At 41.6% G+C, this 22025-nt stretch overlaps 1 protein-coding gene and 1 pseudogene across 1 annotated transcript in view; both read left to right on the top strand.

Moving 5' to 3' along the window:
• Positions 1 to 22025, top strand: part of FHIT (fragile histidine triad diadenosine triphosphatase) — a 1229373-nt gene that overhangs the window by 186123 nt on the left and 1021225 nt on the right. The gene's annotated exons all lie outside the window — the stretch shown is intronic.
• On the top strand, positions 6119 to 8404 carry LOC148091469 (dynein light chain 1, cytoplasmic pseudogene; annotated as a pseudogene).

Below are 22025 nucleotides of genomic sequence, written 5' to 3'. Positions count from 1 at the left end.
TCAGAATGCACCCAGGAAGGAACTGAACTTGCTATTGGATTAATCTCTCAAGTTAACTGCCAATATGGGCCACATTTCTTACGTGAGTAAAATTGGAGTGTGAGAGAAGATAATGTCCGTCTCTCATTAAGTTGTCCATGTTAGATTTACAGGGTGACAGTGAGGACCATTCAGGCTTAGTTTTGGTCAGTTTCATTACTGACAGCACTGCGTAAGTGATGATCTGTCCTTTCATTGTTAGACTCAACCCAGTAGCTAAGGCACAGACACTATTACCTCTATCAGGGAGGTTTGAAGAACTGTTTATAGTTTGATGCTCAGCTTGTCATAAATTTCTCCCTAACTTCAGACTCCTTTTTTATTTTAATCTTTTTAAAAACTTTTATTTTATTTACTGATTTTTAGAGAGAGAGAGGAATGGAGGCAGAGAGAGAGAGAAGACAGAGAGAGAAACATTAATTTGTTATTCCACTTATTTATGCCTTTATTGGTTCCTTCTTGTATGTGCCCTGACCAGGGATCAAACCCACAACCTTGGCAAATCGGGACGATGCTCCAACCAGCTGAGCTACCCAGACAGGGTCTGACAGCAGACTCCTTTTGTTCCCCTAATATATGGAGAATTGCAGTACAGGGCACTGCCTGACATCTGCCATAAGGACAGCCCTTGTCAACTGCAGCCCTCCCCAGGGTAGGAATCAGTTAGTGACTTCTGTCAGTGAGGTGAGTTTGTATATCTTAGGAACTTCTCTTCACAAGGTTATGTAACTATTATGTGACACCCTCCCTCCCCCAACACTATCAACTTGTGTTTACCTATCACTGTAGTCAGGGACTTCGAAAATGAATGAGATATTATTGATTACCTGCACCATTGGAAAACCAATTATGTGCCTGTCTTTTCTTCAGTGTTTGCTACTTGGAGTCTTAGATCGGGTTCCTTAGAAGCAGGGTTTGAGATGGGGACTTGTGTGCAGGTGATTTATTAAGGGAGGGCTATTGGGGAAGGCTAGGAAGGGAGTAAGGGAATTAGGTTGGGGCAAGTAAAGAAGCGACCAAGGATGTGGTTTCAGATGAAATTAGCCAGGTCACATGGGGAGTGCTGAAGCATGAATCATCCCACAGAGTCAATCCCATCTTGAGTCAGGGAGCAGGCTGTGTACCTCCCCTTCACACCATTCAGCCGTGGCTATGCGCCCTCTGTGGGGCCGAGTATGGTGGTATTTCTCCCAGGAAGCTCTGGGTGAGAGCACTCTAGTTGCTCAAGGGAGGTCCTTTGGAGATCAGCAGCAACACCTTCAAGGAGGAATGGGCTACAGAACTGGTAAAAGGGATCCCATGGGGATTTTGGAGGGGCATCGACAACCTCTGCCTAGTGCAAGGAACATACTCTTGCAGGCACCAGGGAGCACATTTCCTTCACGTGGCAATTGTCTGTGGCAGGGTCAGAATGCATTCTAACACTTGCCTGTTAATTTTATGCTGTCATTCAGTTAGTTAGAGACCAAAAAACTGATAGAAGGATGAAAATCAAATAGTGCACTTTTTACCGTTATGGAAAATGAAGTTGTAGTTCTCAAGTAGATCTTCACCTGAGAAAAAGAATATGACAGTTTTTAACCCACTGAACCTAATTCATCTCTCACCCCTCCACGGATTTTTAGTAATATGTTGTTAATGCTTGTAAGAGTAATTAAAGATGACAGATTAAAAAAACGATTATACTCTCCTGCCAAAGAGGAAGTGAGGTATGAAGCGTCTGGGTGCACAAAATATACCCTCATTTCATCAGATGACAGGGCCTAACCTTGTGATGTAAACACATTACATTGCAAATGTCATTGCACAGAGAGTTGTTTAGACAGACTGCAAAGATGAACACCAAAATGGCAGAAGCCATAAAATATAGAACAACAAACCTTTCTTTGTTTAAGTTATAACTCAAACTTGTTATCAGTATGGACGAACCATTTCATATAGAGTCTTAACTTTTCCATGACTTCCCTTCTACCATGGACATACTCTGTGCTTGAGTTCTTTATTTGCAGACTACTCATGTTACTCCGAAACTAGATTTGCAGTCCTTTAGGGAGGGACTGTTCTACGCAGCTTTGTGTATTGACAAGGCACACCACTGTCCTCCAGCAGGCGCGCAGTACAGTCATAATTTAATGACCCAGGTAGCTACCTCCAAGGATGAGCATGAACAGAAATACACTAGTACAACGCAGAACACATTTTGCTTCTTGATGTTAACTTCCACAAAAACTCCAAACTATATATTGTTGATGTGTTATATTTATAAACACTGTATAAATGGACATGTCTGACTGTATTCCTTTTCTTTAGCATCTGTTATAGGAGAAAAACTGGGTAGATGCCTGGAAAGCATGGCATTTGTAACATTTCAGTTGTATATACTTGTCTGGTTATAATTTTAAATAAAACAGAATATGTTTATTTTATTTTATTTTTAATTGAATTTATTGGGCTGAAAATGTTGGTAAATAAAATTATATAGGATTAGTGTACAATTCTATACTACATTAACTGTATATTGTACTGTGTGTTCACCAACCCAAGTCAGGTCTCCTTCCATCCCCATTTGTCCCCTCTTTACCCTCTTCAACCCCCCTCCCCTCTGTTCCTCTGGTATTCACCATGCTGTGTCTGTGTCTCCTTAGACAAGGGAAACAAAAGAAAAAATAAACAAATGAGATATCAAACTATTGTTACGAGAAATGTCTGAGATTTTACTGCCTGTATTTTCTTCTACAATTTTTATGATTTTGAGTCTAACATTTAAGTGTTTAATCCATTTTGAGATTATTCTTGTGTATGGTATAAGAAGGTGGTCTAGTTTCATTTTTTTGCACATATCTGTCCAATTTTCCCAGCAGCATTTATTGAATAGATTGTCTTTCTCCCATTGTATGTTCTTGCCTCCTTTGTCAAATATTAATTGACCATGAAGGTGTGGGTTTATTTCTGGGCTCCCTATTCTGTTCCATTGATTTATATGTCTGTTTTCATGCCAGTGCCATGCTGTTTTGATTACTATGGCCTTGTAGTATAGTTTGATATTAGGTAGTGTGATTCCTCCAACTTTGTTCTTCTTTCTCCAGATTGCTGTGGTTATTCATGGTTCCAAATAAATTTTTGGAATATTTGTTCTAGTTCTGTGAAATATACCATTGATATCTTCATAGGAATTGTGTTGAATCTATAGATTGCTTTGGATAGTATGGACATTTTGACGATGTTAATTCTTCTCATCCATGAACATGGTATGTGCTTCCACTTATTTGTATCTTCTTCAGTTTCTTTCTTTAGTGTCTTATAATTTTTTGAGCACAGGTCTCGTGTAGACAGCACATACATAGGTCTTGTTTTCTTATCCATTCAGATACCCTGTGTCTTTTTATTGGAGTATTTAAGACATTTACATTTAAAGTGATTATTGGCAGGTATGTATGTATGTATATATGTATTTATTTATTTTAACTGTGTTCCTCTTCTTCTTCTATTTGGTTAATACTCACCTGAGGATATTTTTTTCCATTGCTTTTTAGAGAGAGTGGAAGGGAGGGAGGGAAAGGGGCAAAGAGAGAGAGAGAGACAAACATCGATGTGAAAGAGACACATTGATTGGTTGTCTCCCACACTCACTCCGACTGGGCTTGGGATCGAACTTACAACCCAGGTACATGCCCTTGACCAGAAATTGAACCCGCAACCCTTTGGTGCATGGGTTGACACTTTAACCACGGAGCACACAGACCGGGGCCCTTCTTTTCCTTCAGGCAGGCCATATAGCATTTGTTGTGATACTGGTTTGTGGTAACAAACTCCTTTAACTTTTTCTTGTCTGGAAAGCTCTTTACGTCTCTTTTAATTTTAAATGATAGTCTTGCTGGGTAAGGTAGTCTTGGTTGTAGGTCCTTGCTTTTCATCACTTTGAATATTTCATGCCAATCCCTTCTGGCCTAAAGAATTTCTGTTGAGAAATCAGCTGACATCCCAAGATCTGCTTCTGGCTGTCTCTGCCTGCTGGCTGTTAGGCTCAGTCACTGAAACAGCCTCTGGCAGTACTGGTGTTTTGGCACAGTGAGTCACCAGGTAGGGGCAAGTGGTGTTCACCAGATTGATACAGGTTTAAGCTGGTGCCAGTGCTGGGTCTGAAGTCACTCAGCAAAATTCCCTGGCTATATCAAGTCTATCTGCCTCTTACTGGGTGCTCCCACACCTTTGTCATGGGGTGGGGTCTCAGGGAGTCCCAGGGTGAGGCTAGCAGAGTTTCTGAGGTACAAACAGATGAAGACTTGGCCATGTAAAGGTAGGGCTCTGCACTGCTTGGGCATGTGAGGGAAAAATAGCCCCTGTCCTAGAGCCACACAACTCGGTTCATTCCCAATTCTCCTAGGAGGAACCCAGGCTCAGCAGGGTGGTGCCTCTGGGAGTTGCGTGGATGGGGCTAGTGGATCTCCTGTGAGGGGAAGGTGCCAGTCAGGCTTCAGGGAAGGTTGAGGTGTGGCCCCCACCCCAGAGCCACACACCTAACTGTGTCCTGGATTTTGCCCAGCCCTCAGCAGGGCAGAGCTACCAGTAGACAGGTATGTCAGGCTGCTGGGAGCCTGGAGGGTGGGACCAGTGGATCTCCCAAGAGGGGAAGAACCAGTCAAGTTCACAGGAAAGTCGGGGGAAAGCCACACAACTTAGTCACTGACACCCCCTGAGTTTACCCAGACCTATACACCCTAGGCAGCTGACTCCTCAGCAGTGTATAAGCTCCTTAGGGTGGGTTGAGATGGAGTCCAGAGGGTGGGGCTATTGCTTTCCCCCAGGCTGATGCCATATGTATGGGAGTGCTCCACCGAAGAAAGATGGTTTCTGTGGTGTGGGAGAGGGCCTTGGCACAGGGATCCTGGTGGCTCTCCCTTCAGCTCTCTGCCCAGAGCCACAAACCTCTGACTTTCCTCATGTTACTCTATTCTGGCTCACCCTGCCTCTGTAAGAGCCCAGTGTAAGTTGCTTTGAACAAATGTTCATTGACCCTTTAAGAGGGCACTTGTGTCTCTAGCTGACTGCTGACCTTCCCTTAGGGATAGAATCCCCACTGACTTTCACAGCCAGATGTTAAGAAAGTGCCTCTCCCTGGCTCTCTGCTCTGGGCTGGGAATCCTGGCTTGGAGTTGAGACCCCCAGCTCCTCACAGAAACCTTTGCAGCTGAGATATCGCTCCAGAATCTCAGCTGCCACCCGTGGGAGCTGGGCCAGCCCTTTTCACGGCTCTGCCCTTCCTACCAGTCTCAATGTGGCTTCTTCTGTAAATTCTTGGTTGTAAGACTTCTCTTCGGCTAGTTTTCAGTTGGTTATTCAGGATGATTATTCTGTAATTCAGTGGGAGTTCCAGTTTGGCCCTGGGCAGAAGCGAGTGTACCTTTTACCTACTCTGTCACCATCTTGGATCTCCGGGCCATTCTTTTTCTCGTCTGACTTTTTGCTTATTAAAATTTGTTCCCAAATGTTCTCAATGACTGGATATTGATGTTTCTTACTTTGAAAGCCTGATTGCAGGGACCCTGGTAATAGTTGTTACCTTTTAGTTCATGAGAAGCAGTGGAGGAATCAGCACTAGAGCAGTCCCAGCGTTGCTGTGCAGGGGCATCCGCGCAGCGGTAGAGAAAGCCCGTTGTAACTGAATATTAGAATGACCGGTGGAATATGAAGCCTTCGCCGCTAAGTTTCGCTATGGGGAGGGTAAGAGCTGGTAGTGCTCGCTCGCTCAGTGGCTGTGTTTCAAAGTCTAGTTGGAAAGGGTAGGAACTCAGCTAACTTTTAAATTAAACAAGTATCTCAGGCTTACACAGGAATAGCAGTGTGGTGTCCCCCCTCAAGTGTATAGTTTTTATCTTCGCGGACTGCAGATGGCTGTCAGTGTATCCGTGTGCTGAACACACAGACAACAGGTGTGAGTCCCCGGAGAGAGATGCTTTCTCTAGACCGACACAGAGTCCTCTAGGGAGAATTTGTATGCAATAAATTATTTATATAGAAACCTAAGGTCCATCTGCCATGCTGTAGGGTATTTTTGTTTTTTAAAATGTACCACTGCAAAATGCCACAAGCAATCAAAATTGGTCTATGTCTGACGGGGGAGGACTACAGCAAAAAGCCCTTTCCGCAGCATCCCCGATGCATTAGCCCTGGAGAAAGTGATGACAACAGAGGTACAGTAGGGCTAAGACAGAGTTCAAGGACAGCCTGGGAACTGGCATAGAATTTGCTACACGATTAAGGGGATTCCAACTCCTTCTGTTTCCTTCTTCAAACTATAAGAAAAGGGGTACAGAGGAATAAATGAGAAAGGGGGTAGGAGAGATTATTGGAGGTATGGGCATTTGATGAGCTGAAGATCCACTTCCAATGATAGGTGCAAATGCTGGAAAAATCATAGAAAGAAACAATACCTAGATTAGGAATTTTTACTTTGAATAATCATTAGGTCTAATTTTACAAATTAAATATGGAAATAGTTATAGAAACTAGAAAAATGTACAGGGAAGTCTTCCCCAAACCCAGCTTCCCCCAATGTTAATATAGTATGTTGCCTAACTATAGCATAATATAAAAACCAGGAAATCAGCACTGATACAATCCATAGAGTTTATTCAGATTTCAGCAGTTTTATAGGCACTCATTTGTGTGTGTGTGTGTGTGTAACTCTATGGAATTTTATCGTATGTGTAGCTTCATGAAGTCATCAGTACAATCAAGATACTTATCAAGACTCCCTCAGCCTACTCTTTTGGAGTCACACTCTCCTTTCCTGAATCCCTGACCACTTGCAATCACTAATCTGTTCTTGATTATCTATAATTCTCCTATTTCATGAATGTTATACAAAAGAAGCCATGCATTATGTACCTATTTGAGATTGGCTTTTAAAAAATTGCTGAGTAACATTCCATTTAAAGGATATACCACAGTTGGTTTAAGCATTCACCTATTGTAGTACATTTGGATAATTTCCAGTTTTGGAGTATTACAAATAAGCTTATATGAACATTCATGTACGAGTTTCTGCATGAAATACGTTTTCATTTCTCTGGCATAAATGCCTAAGAGTGCAATTGCTGGGTCATTTGGTAAGTCTATTTTTTAATTTGAAAAGGAACCACCAAACTTTTTTCTAGAATGGCGGTATCATTTTACATTTCCAACAGCAGTGTGCGAGTGGTCTAGTTTTTCTGCATCCTCACCAGCATTTGATGTTACCATTCTTTTTATTTTAGTTATTCTGAAAGGTATATGGTGTTGGGACAGGGGAGGAACCCCCCCTTTTCTCTTCTTAAGTTCTTATGGCTGAACTAATAATAAAATAGAAAAAAAAACACAGATTAACAGGAGAAAAACCAATTTAATATGTGCACGCGGGAGATCATAAATCATACTGTCAGAAATGAATCAGCCAGCTTTCTACCCTTTTAGACAAAGAAACAATAAATTGGCAAAGAACTGACAGGACAGAGGTGCTTAGGTTTGGTGCTCATTAGTGAGAAACCTAAACAAAGTTTGAGCTTGGGTAGTAAATTAATAAAGGAGCAACAAGGTTACTTAATTCCAGGGGAAGGGGTGTCTCTCTTGAGAAGCCAACCCCCTGGAGCAAGGAGGGCACCTTTCACAGGGGAGACTTATTTTTTGCATTCCGGGAGAAAGGGAGGGTCAACATGCTCTTCTTGCACCAGCTTCTTGTCGAGTAACTTCAATTCAAAGTAATCAAGTGCGTCAGTAGCAATAGCTTCTCCTGCTGGGTCTGAGCCTCTTCCGCCCCACCCCCAGGAGACCTTTCAGTTAGCCAGCCCCTGCTCCACTGTAACCATGTGGGACCAAAGGCGGTGATCAAAAATGCCAATATGTGGGCCCTGTCCAGTGTGGCTCACTTGGTTGGGAGTTGTCCAGTGCACCTAAAGTTTGCCAGTTCGATTCCTGGTCAAGGCACATGCCCATGCCCAGGTTGCAGGCTTGATCCCTGTTACGGGCATGCGGGAGGCAGCCGATTGATGTTTCTGTTTCACATCCATGTTTCTCTCTCTCTCCCTTCCTCTCTCCTTAAAAAAAAAAAAAAAAAAAAAATCAATGAAAATCTTTTTAAAAAGATGCTGCTATATGTTGGAGGAGATGCAATAGGACTCCATGGAATGGACCACTCAGGTACTGGAGAAATATAACATAGAGAAGGATGTTGCAACCTATATTAAGAAAGAGTTTGACACGAAGTACAACCTCCACCTGGCACTGCATCATGGGGAGAAACTTAGGTAGTTACGTGACATATGACACCAAACACGTCATCTACTTCTACCTGTGCCAAGTGGCCATTCTTCTGTTCAAATCTGGTTAAATGCATGGACTCTACCACACAACCAGTGATCCACCCAAAAATAAGGACTGCAGCCTAAATTCCAAATACCAGAGACTGAATTCTTCAGCCTTGCCTAACGGAACACCTTGATTTTGAACCTTTGTTATGTTGTTTTGTACAGTGCAATCTCTGTACTCATTTGTTGTGGTTATAAAACAATTAGCAAAGCAAAACCACCAAGCAAAACTAAGCAAAGTGAAAGTAATCAATATGCCATTGTGGGATATTTTAGGGTAGCCTTCCCTGGGCTTCTACAGAAGTGATATCTTATTATGGTTTTAAAATTCATTTCTCTAATGGCTAATGATATTGAATGTCTTTTCACATGCTTGCCACCTGCATATGCTCTTTGGTAAAATGTCTCTTTTGTTCACTTTCTAATTGGATTTTTTGGTTGTTTTGTCCTCATTTTGTTTTGGTTTTGCTGTTGAGCTTTGAGAATTTTAAAATATATTCTACATACTAGTCCTTCGTGAGATACATAGTGGGGTCAGGCCAGGACTTCATTGCTACCTGCCGATCAGACTGCTCGTTGGTGCCCGGGGGGTGGGACTGGGGCTGGGAATCCCCACTAGGTCTCTATTGAGCATACCCTTTTCTGGACCTTTAGTCAGAGGGAACAGACTCTTCTTGTTGGTGTTTTGGGGTTGCAGGCCTCCCTGGAACGCAGTCCAGGGTACACGGGAGATAAACAGAAAACCCAGGGGGCTGACCACAGTGTTGACTGAAGTTCTGAGGTCCCTAGCCAGTCCATCTGCTTTTCTCCAGGTTTCAGAGTTCTTCTATTATTTTCTATTGGATACTTTTCAGGTATTTAGAGAAAAATGAGTCCACACCATTTTTTTCTAGAACTACCTGGTAGATTTGATATTTAAGAAGCCATTTTGTCTCAAACAATAACATGACTACTTTTCCTGAAAGTCTTATCTGACATGTGAGAGGATTGCAGGCTTTTACCTCTTAATGGTTTTACTGTGTCTTAAGTGGCCTTTGCATTACGGTGATCTTTTAAGATTAAAAGCTTCAAGGTGATCAACTTTAATGCCAGTACTTGTAAATATTTTTACTGGTCTGGGGAAAAAAATGTTCAGTGGACTCCTTGATGCACTGCCTGGATCCCCCTTCAGGAGTTTAGGACTCATCACCCCACCTGCTGGGAATGCTGACCACAGATAGCCTGCCCCCAAAGGCTGCACACCTTTTCACCAGGTGGCCTGTCTCCAGTGACTCATCGATGGAGGGAATAAAGGCCTCTGCCTCCCCACCCCAATGCAAGACAGCCCATCTTCATCTTTACCCACAGCTACCACTAGATTTCTCTTTCTGCTAATCCTGCTTCCTTTCTCTCCTTCCCTTTCCTTTCAAATATATTGATCTCAAAAGCACTCCTTTAAAATGTCCTTCAAGCTAAATGTGTGAAGACTCTGTTTCTTGAGGAACCCAAGCTGCCTCAAAAGTCACTTGCAAGTTTTCTACCACCCTTTCCTACATGGGATTATACATTGTAAAGGGTTCTAGTTCTTCTAGAACTATAGTGTTTTTATTTTATTTATTGTGAAATAATGGCCATATTAGATGGTAATTCTATTTGTCTTTTAAAATCTTCATTTAAGAAAATAAAAAGCTGGGATGCTATGCATTTGTCCTCAACTTTTGAAATCCATAACTTGAGAATTGTGCCTTTGAATTCTTTTAGATTACTTGAGACCGTCTGTTTTTATAAAGAGCATTGCCAAACAAAGCTGGTTTTGCCTGTTATTGTTTCAGAAAGTTTATTCAATTCTACAATCACCTCTTCTGCAGTTGCTGTTGATATTTAGTTCCTGCATGCTAAGTGTATGGTTCCTGGCACTGTGTTCTCCACGTGGCACTCTAGTCTGAGTTTCTTTGCTTACCTTGGAGGTTTAGAACAAAACCATGGTAGTGGCAGGGCCATTATCTCTCAGCTTTTTCTTAGCCACCAGGTGATTGCAGTGTGTAAGCTGTAGTGCATGGTACTCAGTCATATTCGCCTCCCACCCGGATCTGGTCACTCTCACATATGTACGTTAACTACATGGTGATCTCCTGTACATTCTGAAGTCACTCCTCTGCTTATTCACTTAGAATTTTCTCTGCCCAAATTATGGCGAACCAAGGAAGATTCTTAAATAATTCCTTTGCATGTGTGGTTTTTTTTAAAGTGATTACTATAAAGATATTACATATTTGACTTTATTCAGTAATGTGTACCTAAAGACACCAGTAAATTGAATTTTTGTAAAGCCTAATAAAAATGTAAATGCATTAGAAATGCTTACTCTTCCTATGGAGAATCTTTTCTTAAAGATAAGTGGTAAACCTCTAATTCATGTTTAAATCAGATTTTTACTCTCTCAGGGTGTTCTTGAAAAAGAACATGTGAAAGTGAGCCAGGTCCCTTCCAGTATTTCTTTCTCATGGTTCAAATGGGCTAAATAAGACAGACGGCAGGGAGGGGGTTAATAATAGTAGACTTTAATAAAATTAAGGACATTGGTTTCTCACAGAGGTTACTGAATGCCTACTTCTTATAACAGTCTCTAAGAAAATAATGTAACATTGTGGAGAATTTCATGAGGAAGTTCAATCCTCCCATCTTACTCTTACCAACTTATTAATAGTCCATGAGTGTGGGGAAGGGGAGGAATCAAGGTGGCAGAGTAGGCAGTTCCCCTAAATTATGGAACAACCATCACTGAGAACCACCTGATGACTAGCAGAGCAGAACTCATATACCTAAGGATATAAAGAACAAGCCGTGTTGAGTCAAGAGGGGCAGAGATACAGACTGGGCAGGTTCCACACGCACAGGGTGGCTGCAAAGGTCTTCCCTTAGGAGCAAGGGGTCCTGACCTCACAAGGGACTCCCCAACCTGGGGCAAGAGGAGTCTGTATAACATCTGGCTTTGAAAACCAGGGGGGATTACAACTGAGAGAGACAAAGGGCTGTGGGAAAGTGAGATGCTGACTCTGAAGGGCTCACTCACAAATTCACCCGCGCTAAGCTGCAGCACAGGGGCAGCAGCTTGAGAAGCACCGGGACCTAAACTGACTAACTTCAGGGCAAGGGCTGCCGTGGCTGGGCTGGAGGGAGCTCTCCAGGGATGGAGGCGCATGCAAGTGCTATTGTTTCTTTGTTGAGCTCTCCTCCCACCCACCTAGCCTGGCTCAGGCAGGTGCAAACTCTGCTGCTCTCCATTAGCTTGGCTAAGACTGTTTGCCCAGCCCCCCATCTCCCCGAGATCCCTCCCCACCCAACTTGCTTCCTTGCCCTGTGCCTCTTCCAGCAGCCCCTCCACGGGAGTGCCCTACCTCTGCTCTCACTACAGACTCTTCCTCAGATCCACAAATTTCACACAAGTGGCAGCCAGCTTTGACTTATGCTGCAGACTATTTCAAAGGTCCATAGCTCCTCATAAGTGGCAGCCACCCTCAGCTCATGCTGCAGATTCTCTCAAAGGTCCGCAACTCCTCACTAGCAGGGTTGGCCTCAGCGTGCATTGTAGCTCTTGTCAAGTGGCCTCAAGCCCAGCACAAGCAGCGACCAAACTCAGCTTGCACTGTATGTCACATCAGGGGGCTGCAAGCTTGGAATAAGTGGTGGCCAGTCTTGGCTTGAAATGTAGCTTCAGCTGCTGGCAGCTGGCCTCAGCTTACATCATAGCACCCACCAAAGGTTCCCAAGACCGGCACAAGCAGCAGCCAGCCTCATCTAGCATTGTAGGCCCTCCCAGTGCCTCAGAGCGAGGCACAAACAGCAACCAACTGCATATCACTTTGTAGCTCCTACCAAGCAGTCCCAAGCCTGGCACAAGTGGTGACTGACTTTAGCCCAATATAGAGCCCCCCTTCCAAAGGGCTCCAGACTCAGTACACCTGGCAGCTGGCTTCAGACAGCACCAGAGACCCACCAAACCAGCTCCACAACTGACATACGTCATGCGTGGTCTCAGCTGGCACCAGATTCCTGCTAAAGTGACTCCTGTTCCATTGGGTCAGCTCCCAGACAACATCCCAATGGCTGTACTTGCAGTCAGCCCTTATGGCTAGTCAGCCTAAGTGACAACTCCACCCACTGATGTGCCATCAGCAAATGAGGCTGAACTACAACAGGAAGACACACACAACTGACATAGAGGACATACCTGGAGCACCTCGCTCAGGTGACTAGGGAGACTGCATACTGGGCCCCAGAGAACACCTTCTACATAAGACTTTTTTTTTTTTTTTTTTTTTTTAATTTATCTTTATTGATTTCAGAGAGAGGAAAGGAGAGGGGGAGAGAGATAGAAATATCAATGATGAGAGAGTCATTGTTAGGCCACCTCCTGCACACCCCTGGGGATCGAGCCTGCAACCCAGGCATGTGCCCTGACCAGGAATCGAACCCTGATCGCCTGGATCCTAGGTCGACGCTCAACCGCTGAGCCATGCCCGGCCGGGCTAAGACCACTCTTTAAAGTCCAGGAGATGTAGCAGATCTACCTAATACATAGAGAGAAACAAACATAGAGAGTCAGCCAAATTGAGGAGATAAAGAAACACGTCCCAAATTAAAGAACAGGGCAAAACCCCAGGTAAAGAACTACATGAAATGGAGACAAGCAGTCTACCAGATAAAGAGTTCAAAACGCTGGAGATAAGGGTGTTCAATGAACATGGGAGAAGAATAGATGGGCTCAGTGAGAACTTCAACAGAGATAGGAAATGTGAAAAAGAACCAATCAGAACTGAAGAATACAAAAACTGAAATGAATACATTAGAGGGAATCAGCAGCAGAGTAGGTGAAGCAGAGGATCGAATCAGAGGTCTGGAAGACAATTTAGTGGAAGACACCCAACTGGAACAGCAAAAAGAAAAAAAGAGTTTTAAAAGAATGAAGGCAGTTTAAGGGATCTCTGGGACAACATCATGTGTACCAACATTAGCATCACGGGTATTTCAGAAGGATAGGAGAGAGAGGAAGGGATTGCAAATATATTTGGATGAATAATGACTGAAAACTTCCCGAAACTGGTGAAGGAAATACATGCGAAAGCCCAGGAAGCACAGAACTAGAAGAGAAAATTCTAAGGTTTGTATGCAGCTACAAAAGACCCTAATAGCCACAGCAATCTTTCGAAAGAAGAACAGAGTTGGAGGTGTCACGCTACCTGATATCAAACTATAGTACAAAGCTATAGTAATCAAAACATGATTGCTGGCATAAAAACAGACACATACATCAATGGAATTGAGAGCCCAGAAATAAACCCATGCCAGTATAGTCAATTAATCTATGATAAAGGAGGCAAGAATATACAATGGGATAAAACCAGTCTCTTCAATAAATGGTGTTGGGAAAACTGAACAAATACATGAAAAAAAGTGAAAGTAGACTACTTTCTTACACCATATACAAAAATAAACTCAAAATGATTTAAAACTTAAATGTAAGACCTGCCTGAAACCATAAAAATTCTAGAAGAAAACATAGGTGATAAACTCTTTGTCATTTCTCTTAGCAATATTTTTTGGATATGTCTCCTAGAGCGAAAACAACAGAGGCAAAAAATAAACAAATGGGACTACATCAAACTAAAAGTTTTTACACTGCAAATGAAACCTTCAACACAACAAAAAGGCAATCTTCCAAATGAGAGAAGATATTTGCAAATTATATATCTGATAAGGAGTTAATATCCAAAATATATAAAGAACTCATATATCTCAACATCAAAATCAATCAATAAATAAACAATCCCATTAAAATGTGGACAGGGGACCTGTATAGACATTTCTCCAAAGAGGACATACAGATGGCCAATAGACATATGAAAAGATGCTCAACATCATTAATCATCAGGAAAATAGAAATCAATGCCACCTCACACCTGTCAGAATGGCTGTTATCAATAAATTAACAAAGAACAAGTGTTAGCAGGGATGCAGAGAAAAGATAACTCTTGTACACTGTTGGTGGGATTGTAAATTGTTGCAACCACTGTGGAAAACAGTATGGATGTTACTCAAACAATTAATAATAGAACTACCATATGACTCAGCAATCCCACTTCTGGGTATTTATCCAAAGAAATCCAAAACACTGAACTGAAAAGACACATGCATTCCTATGTGCATTGCAGCATTATTTACAATAGCCAAGATATGGAAGTAGCCTAAGTGCCCATTGACAGATGATTGGATAAATAAGAAATGGAACATATATACAATGGAACATTACTCAGCCATAAAAAAGATGAAATCTTGCCCTGGCTGGTGTGGCTGTATTGATTGAGCGTTGTCCTGGGCACAAAAAAGTTGCTGGTTCAGTTCCTGGTCAGGGCACATGCCCAGGTTGCTCATTTGGTTTCCACTTGGTATGTGTATGGGGAGGCAACAGATCAATGTTTCTCTCTCACACTGATGTTTCTCTCTCTTTCTCCCTCTTCCTTCCTCTCTCTAAAATCAGTTTTAAAAAAAAAGAATGAAATCTTACCATTTGTTGCAACATGGATGAACCTGTGAAGCATTATCATAACTGAATTAAGTCAGACAGAGAAAGACAAATTCCCTAAGTTTTCATTTACATCTGGAATCTAAAAAAATAAAATAAATGAACAAACAAAACAGAAATAGACTCAGATACAGAGAACAAACTGATTGTCATCGGATGGGAGTAGGGTTGGGGGGCTGAGTGAAAAAGGTGAAGGGATTATTAAGTACAAACTGGCAGTTACAAAATAGTCATGGAGATGTAAAGGATGGCATAGGGAATATAGTCAATAAAATCGCAATAACTATATGGTGCCAGATGGGTACTAGACTTATTGGGGGGATCACTTCATAAAGTATATAAATGTCTAAGTACTATGTGGTATAACTGAAACTAATATGATATTGTTTGTCAACTATAATTGAGAAATAAAATTTAAAAGTCCATATGAGTGTCTGTTACAAATATTTATTCAAAATATTTCCCTGATATTACAACATGTGCTACCCTTTAAAAATTGTTCCTCTTCAAACACTGTGTGTACTCTTCATCCACAGGATGTCCTTGGAAAATGATGGCCCACCTTGCTGGCTCATTGTTTATTCTCTTGTCAGTTGTTCATGTTTCTTCATGGGTTTTAAAGTTATGGAAACAATCTTGAGAATTGTCGTGGTTAAACTGTTAGCATTTTATCATGGGGTATGCCTTATGGTCCTTTTCAGCCTGGGTTTCTTCATCTGCAAAACTGTTAAAGTAATATTTATGTCATATTTATGACCTGTCTTACAGGTCATTCAAGGTGTAATTCAGTTGACAGCATTTGGTTGTCTTTGTAGTAATAACGAGACACAAGTTATTATTTCTGACTTTCTAGATATTTCTTCTGAAAAAATAATTATGGTAATACTGTTCCTTTCCCCAGTGCTTCCCAGGTTTTGAAACCCTTCTATAGGTTTCTCTTTGAAGATTCATTATTGTCATGTCCAAAAAAGCAGGGTATGTTTGTTTTCTTTGGTTTTGTCTTTAATTTTTATCTTCCCCCCCTCCCTGAGTTTCATTGGGGTTAAGCATCTCATGCTAAGTCGCATGTTTAATAAGTATCAGACCCAGGGCTAAAACCACGTTCTTTGACTGCTAGTCCCTTCTGGCAGGGTCAGAAACTCAGTGTTGTCATACAAAGACCAAGCTGATATTGGAAATAAGTGATGTTTGAACCTACTGGGAATGGTGGGTACATTCTAGACAAAGCACATGGGAAATGCAATGCCACCACTTGCCTTCAGTCAGCTGTTGACAAGGGAGGGTTCTGGTCCAGTGTGTTAAGATCTGCTGTGTTGTTGTTTTTTTGTTTTTTAAGAGATGATAGAAATTCATATTTTTATATAAAATTATTGACACCTACTACAAAGGAGCAAACAGAGAGATAGACCAATGAACACCAGGGAGTACCAGCATTTTATTCTTCTGTGTTGCAGTCTGTGGCTGTGAGGTTTTGGATCCATTACATGCTGAGTGATGGAGATTGTAAAGTGTTTTAGGGCAGGGATTATACCACGTTTATTGTTGCATCCCCAAAGTGTAGCAAGATGTAACAGTGTGCTTGTGAATGCTTTTTGATGGATGGATAAAGAACAGCAACAGCAGACCACAGAGTTCCCAGAAAATACATCTTGGGACCTGATTCAGCACGCAGGTCACCAATGTCATCTGTTCCACTCCAAAATGCTGAGAAACACCTCATAAATATTCTGGCAGGTAATAATTTCTATTATTGTTTCTCAAATGGAAATTTTAAGAGAAATAAAATTAGGGTGACATTTTTATCTGTTTCTTGAATTACTGAAAAATATTAATCACTAAATATAGGTATATGCCAAACATTTTATTAAGTTAACTTTCAGTGACTTCAGTGTTAAATGTTCATAACTTTCGGGGTAGCGGTGTTTGAAAATGATAATTTTATTCAAGGGAATCTCAATTCAAGTATGCTCATACATAAGAATGGATTCATTTTTCTTAAAACATTTCAGAGGACCTCTGTTTACTATAAAGGAAGAAAAATTACTATATGGCACTTCCGTTGATGTTGATTATATATATATATGTAGGTGTGTTGTCATGGATTTAAACACATAATTCCAAAATGTTTTAGAAATATGTTATCTACTGATATATGGACAGCATGCTTTTTCATGGCCAAAGCCTTGGCCCTTATTTTTAAACAATAAAATATAAGCAATAATATTTAGGTTGGGTCCTCATAGCAACGACAAAAATTCATAATTAAGACTGAAATTGCAAGAGTGGATGATGGGAACTGTGATTTTGTCACATCTATGCTTGAGAGATCTAGTCTAATATACTATCTTATTTCAGCCTTAAAGCGTGCCACCTTTCCCATTTTAATTAAGATGATTAACAGTTAGAGGAGCACACACCCAGAAACCTGCCTTGCACTACACCATGCACCCCGTCTTTGGGTAACCTGTTGAAAGCATAGCAAAGCAATTTACCTCCAGCTGTCCCAGCACACTCTGGCTTCAAGTTCAGCTTCACAATCAAACAACTTGCCAACTTTGAATTAGCAATAAACAGTGACTCAAGATCTGCAGAGCATATGAGCACGTCAGAAGTGGTGCTTAGAAAGATTACATTCCTAAGCTGACAATTATCACAGCTCAGAACTAATTTTTATGCCTTAAGTAAAACCAAAAGAATCTACACAAAGCACTTCATTTTCTGGGAAGGTGAAATTAAAATGAAAATGTTCAGTGGAAAGTCATCCTCTTTAAACTGTATTTCCTAAGGGCCACTTATTGGAGGAAGGAGTAGCTACTGTAATTTTAAGTTTTCAGGTGTAAATTCCTTTACTCCCTACAGTAGGTATAGAGAAGCCACTAGTTGTTTTTTTTTTTTAAGTATGATATTTGAAAAATTATTCTGCAAGGTAGTTATTCCAGGCTTACACAGTATGGTAATTTATTTACCCAAATGGGTAGCAGAGAGCACCTGAAACTGAACTAGTCACCCAGAGAGGCCTAAAACAGACAGTGAGGAATGGCCAGAGTAACACCTTGGATTGTGTCACCTGAAGAGTCCAAGTGCTTTTTACAGCTCTCTTGAAACGTTCTACATAACATCCAGGTCAGGATCTGAGAGAGGGAGTGGAGGGGACGAGGGGAAAGGAGGTGGGGAGAGAGAGACGGACTGACTCCTGGGACAGCTGTAGCCCAGGCAACTGGGTTCTTGCTACAGGAGCTGAGAGGAGGGAGAGGTAAATTTCCCTCCACCTCCAGCTCTGGCAGCTCAAATGTTTTGGGGCTGGTGGGAATTTCATTTGAAATCTCTGTTAACTTTCATATGGTGGGAGTCTAAGCAGTTATCCTGTTGACCTTCTAGGCAGCAGATGTATTAAATTATTTTCCCATGGCTCTTTCTGGAACGAGTGCCTTTCAAAAAAATTCCTAAACATATAAAACCCCGAATTTCTAGATTCTGTTTAAAAATTGGAAAATCTGGCCACATTGTACCATTGTTATCCCCTCATGGTGGTAATAGGCTAGAGCTGAGCTGGAGCTGTGTGGCTTAGATGGGGTATGTGCCCCCCATTTGACCATACAAATACCCACATACCTGGTTTCACTCATTTTCTCGCCTGTCTGGCTCCGGGATACTTCTGGATTTGCAATTCCTGTCACCTAAGCTTTACTGGAGTGATTTTATTTATTCCTTTCTCCCTCAGTCTCCAGGCTCAGATTCCCAACTGCTTAATGGACATTTCCATCTCAGTGTCCCTCCAGCTCCTGGCTCAGCGTGTCCAATGCCAAAGTCTTCTCCATTCCCTCGGTGCTCAATGATATTTTAAGCATTAATCTATATATCTCACTTAATTTTCCAGAATGTTAGTATATCTACTTCTCTTTTTACAAATGGGGAAACTGAGGCCAGAGGCAGAATTCAAATTTAAAATGGTTTGATTTCAAAGTTTATATTCACTCTCATTTCTGTTTATAGAGCATGAGGGACTATGACATGCTTTTTCTCTATCTTTTCTATCTTTTTGCAATGTGCTTCGGAAGTATTAGCATAATGAAACATATAACATACTGATGATTGTATTGCTACCTCGTCTACCTCCTCTGTTCCTTAAGACATACGGAACATGTGTACTTGCATTGCGAGGATTGCAGCTTCCCATTTTCACCAGGAGAGAATCTTAGCGTTGATAGCAGTTCTGAATGGTCTACATCTGTGTGTCCAAATGAAAGACAATGTGAACCACATAGGAATGGGAAAAAAAATACACACATTTAAAAAGTAAAAAGAAACAGGTAGAATTTATTTTAATAATGTATTTTATTTTATTTAACTCAGTATATCCAACATATCATTTCAACGTGAAGTCAATATTTAAAAATTGAGATAAAATTTAAATTTACAAAGGTCCAGGGACAGGAACAAGCCCAGCTTGTTCAAGAATGGATGAAGCTCAGTGTGACTAGAGGGCGTTGAGGAGGGGTGGTGGATGGGAGATAGGTCAGGGAGGGAGGCAGGAGCAGATCGGGGCAGGGCCCTGCAGGCCATGGTGTGGACTTCAAATTTTATACTAATGATAAGCATTGACATTGAGGGTTTAAAACTAGAGAATGATGAATTCTGATGTTTTAAAAATTACAGCTACTTTTTGGTCATGAGGAAAGGAGATAGACAAAATCGCGTCCCATTCAAAGATGCCACTTCCTCAGAGATCCTAAGGCCCTGTCTTTCCAGTACATGTAGTGATTAAGAACGCATTGTGAGTCAAAAAATCCAGGTTTGAATCGTTGCTCAGCCGTTAATATGCTCTGTGATCTTAGGGCCTCCGCTTAATTTACTCAGGCCTCAGTTTCTCTATGTAAGATCTGTGATGATAATTCCTCACAAGGTCTTGGCGAGAACTAACCGAGACAGCACACGTAATACAGAGGAGCACTGGTGCCTGGCCCATGGTACGTGGTCAGGGAACACTGGCCATCATCATTAGTGTTGTTACTATTAGGAAGAGGAGAGGGGAGGACGTGAAGGGCCAAACAATTATCCAGATCATTTAGGGTAAAATATACACCTATTGGAGGCAGGATAAAGTTTTCCATCAGCATAGAGTATCTCTGTGCTCCACGTCCCTGGATAAGGGCCACTCTTTTAATGTCCTGAGCATGGTGGAATCTGGACCAAAGAGAATTTTAGAAAAACTGGAAACACTTAAAATGCTCAGGAACAGGTGCATGGATCAGTAAAATGTGGTATATTCACACAATGAAATACCCCATGGAAATGAAGAAGAATAACCTACTGGCACTCCCACTAACATGGATGCATCTTACAGATCTGTTCACTGAAAGAAGCTAGAAAGGAGAGACTTCATGCTGTGTGGACTCCATTTAGATGAAGTTCAAAAAGAGGTGAAACTAATTGATGTTGATATCAAAACAGTCGCTGCCTTTTAAGGGAGTGTGCTTGGAAAACATTTGGAAGGGGCACAAAGGAGCCTGCTGGGGTGCTTAAAAATGTTCTATAACTTGATCTCAGTGGTGGTTAAATGGAGAGATACATATGTAAAAGTAACGTCAAGCTGTAAACTTAAGATTAGCATCTTTTATAAACTTTTACTCTATGTATATATGTTATACCTGAATAATTAATTTTTAATATATCATTTCAGGGCATCACAGTTAGTTAAGTAAATAAACAAATGGTTTGCTGTTAAGGAGAACTCTAACCTCAGAAGCATCCGGGAGCCTGTTGTTTCCAAGGCTGTGTCCCCCTTTCTGTATTAAACAGTCTGCCCATACCGTCAGCCACAGGGAAGGCAATTAACCACGGGAAAAGATAAACTCAGCTTAGTAGCAGGACAACTGGGAAGCATGTCAAACTGTAGCCATGACCAACTTCTCAAAACCCACTCCAGCAATTGCTGATGCCTGCTTTGAGCCTGGCCTTTCTTGCGTGCTGAATTTTCTCTGTGTTAAATAAAAGCTCACGGGTGGGAGGACACTTCTTTCTTTCTTTTTAAATCCTCACCCGAGGATATGAATTCTTTTTATTGATTTTAGAGAGAGGATGGTGGAGAGAGAGAGAGAGAGAGAGAGAGAGAGAGAGAGAGAGACATCTGTGGGAGAGAGAAACATGGATTGGTTTGCCTTCTGCACCTGACCTAACCGGGGATCCAACCCACGGCCTTTTAGTGTACAGGACCATGCTCCGACCAACTCAGCCACCCAGCCAGGGAAGGGTTGCTTCTTTCTATATTAGAAATCAACCTCGGATACCTGGCTGCTTTATAAAGAATAAAAATAATAACAGGAGGCTGTGGAACAACTGAAATGCAGAGCATATGTTTAAACAGCATTTCGAGGCATTTTAATGAGGGCAATTCAAAGGGCTTTGTGTGTCGGAAAAGAATCCAAATGGGATAATTTCACTTTCCTGATAGAGTGCCCCAACCCACAATGCATAACTCACTAAATCTCCGCATGTGACATTTAAAAACTGCGTTTCAGCTAAGATCAGCCCCAAACATGCCCAAGGCAAGTTTTTATGACCATATCATCACAACCTGAAATCCTTTTGGGCAGACTAGCCATAGTACATGCTCACTAGAACAGTTCAGAGTTTTTCTGCATCTATCTCAGTGAAAAATGGCTGCAAAAGAAACCTTATTTTCCTGGAAAAACACTATCAAATAGTAAAACAATTCAGGACCGGTTTTCACAAAGTACTAACAGGCCATGCATAATTGATTGCCTTTAGTCTGCATCTCTGGCTATTCCATATCATGGCTACAGGCACTTCAATGCAACAAACTTGCATTCTGGGGTCAGGCCAGCCACTGGGCATTGCCTGAAACCACTTTGGCGCCTTTGTGGCATATTTACTGTATTGCTCTTCACTGAAGCTCTCGTATTCCCGTCAGTGTTACACAGCCTCCTCTCTGTGTGTGTGTTCACTCGCTATACCTGATGGTAGGCAAAAGGTAAATTCTTTAGAAGTGAATTGATTGGACTTACATTCTCCCCTGAGGTCGGCGAGGGAGTACCAACTACCCTGGGATATAAAACACTTTT

This window comes from Miniopterus natalensis, chromosome 15 (assembly GCF_054644295.1).
Source record: "Miniopterus natalensis isolate mMinNat1 chromosome 15, mMinNat1.hap1, whole genome shotgun sequence".
Taxonomy (NCBI): domain Eukaryota; kingdom Metazoa; phylum Chordata; class Mammalia; order Chiroptera; family Miniopteridae; genus Miniopterus; species Miniopterus natalensis.
The sequence above is the reverse complement of the archived record's forward strand: the minus strand, read 5'-3'. Positions and strand labels throughout refer to the sequence as shown.